Below are 5,436 nucleotides of genomic sequence, written 5' to 3'. Positions count from 1 at the left end.
GTAAATAAGACATGTCCAACCCTGGTCCAGCTGATCTCAAGCACTGATAGACTGGTGTCTTTGCCTCCAGTGGGGAGGCTGGGCTTGACCTCAGCAGAGTGGCCTCTATGTACTCATGCATAAGAGCCTGGTACCCCCAACCCTCCAGTCGGGTAGCTGCACCAAATCAAGGGAACAGCTGCATAAACTCCTACAGCCTAGGCCACTAAAGTATTTGAAAGCATGCTGACATTGACTACAGCCAAAGGAACTGCATGGAGACTATACTACAGAGCCCACATGGAGCCAAAGCCAATGCACCCTACCCAAATGATACCTTAGGACACATCTGCAGGGAAAAATCTGTCCCTATAGTAGCCACTGTATAAATTGGAAGAAGTGACCATTCCACAAGATGCACAGATATCAATGCAAGGACACAATAAAAAAGCAAAGAAACATGATATCACCAAGGAAATAGAAATGTCCAGTAACTGACCTCAAGCAATGGAAGTTTACAAATTACCTGAAAGAAAATGCAAAATAATGATCTTAGGAAAACTCAGGAAAATATAAGAGAATACAGATAGACAATACAAGGAAATCAAGAAAATAAATCATGATTTGAATGAGAAACTCAGCAAAGAGATTGATATCATTTAAAACCCTTAGAAATCTTGGAGTTGAGGTCTTCAGTAAATGAAATAAAAATACCCTTAAAAGCTTCAACAGCAGGCTAGATGAAGCAGAAGAAAGAATTTTTGAACTTGAAGACAAGTCTTTTGAATAATTCAGTCAGGGGGAAAAAAGAAAGAAGAATGAAAAATAGCAAAGAAATCCTAAGAGGCCTTTTGGACAGCAACCATTAAGTAAACAAATATTTACATTATGTGATTTTCATAGGGAGAAGAGATGGAGAAAGGCACAGAAAACTTACATAATGAAATAATAGCTGAAAATGTCTTATGTCTTCGGAGAGATATGAATATCCAGATCCATGTAGCTTAAAGATACTAATTAGTTTCAATTCAAAGAGATCCTCTCTGAGATTTTAATCAAACTATCAAAAGTCAAAGACAAAAAGAATTCTAAATGCATCAAGTCATATGTAAGAGAACCGCCATTAGACTATCAGCAGATTTCTCAGATGAAACCTTGCAGGTCAGGAAAGAATAGGATGGCATAGTCAAAGTGCTAAAAGAAACAAATCAACAGCTAAAAATACTATACTCAGTAAAGCTATCTTTCTACAATGAAGACATGAAATTCCAGGCAAGTAAAAGCTAAGGAAATGTATCACTGTATTAGTCTGTTCTCATGCTGCTGTCAAAGACATACCTGAGACTGGGCAATCTACAAAGAAAGAAGTTTAATGAACTTACAGTTCCACATGGCTGGGGAGGCTTCACAATCACGGTGGAAGGCAAGAGGAGCAGGTCACATCTTACATTGATGGCAGCAGGCAAATGTAAGAGAGAGAGAGCTTGTGCAGGCAAACTCTTCCTTATAGTATCATCAGATCTTGTGAGACTTATTCCCTATACCAAATAAGTGATGCTGCTAAAAAAACTTGCCCCATGATTTGATTTCATCCCATAGGGTCTCTCACATAACACATGAGAGTTTAAGATGATATTTGGGTGGGGACACAGCCAAACCATATCACTGCTATACCGACCTTACAACAAATGCTTAAGGGAATGTTTTAACTGGAAGTGAAAGGATTTTAATTATTACCATGAAATCATATAAGAATATAAAAATCACTGAGAGATAAGGTTATAATCAAAATCAGAATACTGCATTACTGTGATGGTGGTATGTAAATCTTTCAAATCTCTAGTATGAAGGTTAAAAATCTTCAACAATTACCAAAACTCAATACATTGTTAAGAAATACACAATATAAAGAGATTTAAATTAAGGCAACAAAATGACAAATTGTGTGAAGAGGGTGTAAGTCTAGAATATTTATATGTGACCAAAGCTAAGTTGTTATCAACTTATAATGGTATTTTATAGCTGTAATGTTTTATGTAAAGTCAGAGTAATTTTTAAAATTACAGCAGATACACATGTGAAAAAGAGAAAGGAAACAAAACTTATCACTAAAGAAACCCAGAAAACTACTGACTCCCTACTAAGTTGTTGTAGGATATATTGTATTAGTTATTATCCACCCATTTGTTTAGCGTCACGTCAATCAGTCACACTCAAAATTTTCCAGATTGTTCATGTATCACCTCAATTGTAAGTGCATTAAAACCTTGAGACTCAAGTATGTCATTAAGAGATATTTAATATCATCTATTGCATCATTCATGCTTGACCGAGTACTCTACTTTGAGTGTTCCTTAAAACATGGATATGCTCTGTGCTGCTTCATTTTCATTCAGCTCCACTAAGAATACTAAAATCTCCGTGTTTGAAGATTCTTCCTTAATTATGTTTGAATTTCTTATGCACTGGAAAATCACTGAATACAAAGATGCCTACCTTAACTTTCAGCATCCCACCCCATCCCTCAAAAAGCACATTCTCTCTCTCTCTCTCCCTTCCTCAGCTTGTCAGGTGGGGTGATAAAAGTTGCCTCCCTGGACCACCTGCCCTACATCAGAATCTGGACCTTAGCTCATAGATTAATTATGGGGTAGATGGCCAAATGTGTTCTCTACCTCTCTGGTGAGCAGAAACTGGAGCTAGTGGCAGCTGGTGTGCCCATGCTAGCCATGCCCAGAGTCCAGAGCAGTTCACATCATCAGAAGCCTTATTCTCCTCTTTCCTCAGCTATATTCTCCAGAAATTCCTAGTTCACAATCCTATGCCTTAAGCTTAGGTGGTTCTTTGCACTTGGGCCACAAAAGCTTAATCTATCAGGTCATTTTAGGGAAGTGGCTTAGATGTCTTTCATAGAATGTGTGGAAATAAAAGTGACTTGTGACTTTCTGCTCAGGACTTGGCATGGATTTCACCTGTTTGTGCTAATACCTTCCCTGACAGCCCCACCAGTGTAAAGCTGAGAGAAAATCATTCCGGGGACTTGGACCCACAATGGCCACACAGAGATGAGCTCAGGGCTTTGGAGAGCATAGATCACTCTCAACTGGCATTCCAACAGTATTGCTGTATGGCACAAACATTCCAGGAGCATGATTCACAGTGAAAGTAATAGCAGCTACAGTAGTGATTAATAGCAAAGATGTTAGAGCCAGACTGTCTGGGTTTGTGTCCTGGCTCAGCTTCTTATAACCATGTATTTTGGCAAGTTTTTAAACTTTCTGTACCCCAGTTTTCTCAAGTGCAGGAAGGGTATTAGTGTCTACTTCGTAGAGCCATTATGAGGACTAAATAAATTAATATAAGTAACTGTTTAGAATGGTTATAGTGATCATAATATAAGTGTTTCTTTTTTGACATGCTGAGGCTGTACCCTTCACCTAGTTGGCCTGTGGCTCCATGTCGGATAGAGTGGGGGTCAGGAAAATGTTAATAAGTGCTATAGAAGAGATGCAAGAAGGAAGACCCAGACAATACTTGGCTTCTGACATAATGAGATGAGGCAGTAGGTAAATAACTTTACAAGGTAGATAACTGTGCTATGAAATAATTTGCTAAATTATTTTAGAATCACTCCATTCCTCCCCATACACACCTTACCTATCAACAATTAGCCCCTAGGAAAAGTAAATCCTAAAGTTTTCCTGGGGTATGGAGAAGAAGAAATTTTTACCTTTTGTAGCTATTCCATGAGGATTGATTCCTCACACACAAAACAGATAAAAATGGGGGAAATCTAAGAAGACCCTGCTCCCTTTCCATTGAGGAACAAGAAGATGAGTGTGAGGGAGGAGAGCCTTGTATTCAAAATGTGGGACTTCAGTTCGGACCGGGTGAAGGGGACATTTGAGAAGTGAGGGCAATGTCAAGGACATCAAATCACTCATTACAGAACTGCAGCCAGCAGGAGGACAATAGTAGGGTAGACAGGAGAGACCTGGAGACTGGTGGGTACACACAGAGACAGGGAGATCCTTTCCTCTTATTTCTACCCATGAAGCATCACCCACAAACTCTTCTCACTACCGCCCAGATATTGATACAAAACCAAGCTCATTCTGCCCATCATGCAGACAGCAAATTACTGAAATAATGAATTTTGCAGTAGGAAAAAGATTTATTCACAGGAGAGCCCAGAGAGGAAATAGGAGAACAGCTCTCAAATCTGCTTCTTCTCGCTCAGGGATATTCATCGGGTAAAGAAGCAAGGTGATCTAAAGTATGAAGAGAAGTGAATGGCAGTAGGGATAAATGAGGTAATTGATGATATGTACAAGTGTAGCTGGTGTTCGTGGCTCCTTATAGGATGTGTGTTCAGAAAATGGTTTGGCCCTCTGACATCAAAAGCTTGCCTCTTTAGCATCTGCGCAGGCCCAGTTGAAAGGTCCGTGGTCTCAACTAGTTTAAGTTGGACGAGAGCTGACCCCCAGTTCCTGAAAACAACTTCTGCAATGGTTACCATGGTGACATATACATCAGAGGCATTATCTCTAAGGGAGCTCATGAAGGCTAAGTTATAGTGTTTAGCAGTGTGGCTTTCAGCTACATGAGTTAAAAAAAATTCAACACGAAGCAGGTGATTAAAAAGATTAGCCCTTGGTTTCAATATGATCTTGGAAAGAGAGACGAGGGTAGGGAAAGTTACCTGAGAGACTGTGTTTTTCTCCAAATGTGAGGCTACTATCTAAATAAACTGTAGAAATTACTGCATAGGACTAAGACTAAACTATCTAATACACTTGTTTATTCCTATTCACCAATGAGTAGACACCTAGCAGGAAGGCAAATTAGCTACAGACAATAAAGAATTTGTATTTTCTCTGCATATCTGAATTTGTACTATGAGTGAATTTAGTGACCACTCAATAGAACTTGAATCAACAGTTCAAGCTTCCCTCTTCTTTTCTGATCCCTAAAAATGATCAAGTTTTGATATCTGTTAGCATTTAACATTGCCTGCATCGTTTGTCTTGTCTTCAGAAGAAGTGTTATGGACAAAGCTGGTCCCCCAAAAGATGGAGTCTTTCCCTGTTTCGTGTCATGAAGCCAATTCACAAAATGAAAAGTGGCCATCAAGCAGAACATGCTTTATTTGATGGCCATGGAATTCAGAGTTGGGGACATAGCTAACAAATCAGCTTCTGCACTAGCAAAGGGTGAGAGGGCTAAAATGTAGTATTTCTTAAATGAATATGTCTTTAATGAAATTAAAAATGAAGGGAGAAATATTCATGTGTTTTCCAAAAATGGGTAGGGAACTCCTTAGAACCAGAGTTCTGCCTTCTTTTTTGTCCTTTTATGGCTTCTGGTCATTGTCATGGCAACTGTCAACAGTCACAGCACTGATGGGAGTGTCATTTAGCATGGAAATGAGATTATAATGAAGCCTGAATTTTTTGA

This window comes from Callithrix jacchus, chromosome 18 (genome assembly GCF_049354715.1).
Source record: "Callithrix jacchus isolate 240 chromosome 18, calJac240_pri, whole genome shotgun sequence".
NCBI classification, from domain to species: Eukaryota; Metazoa; Chordata; class Mammalia; order Primates; family Cebidae; genus Callithrix; species Callithrix jacchus.
This window is presented reverse-complemented; position numbering follows the sequence as displayed.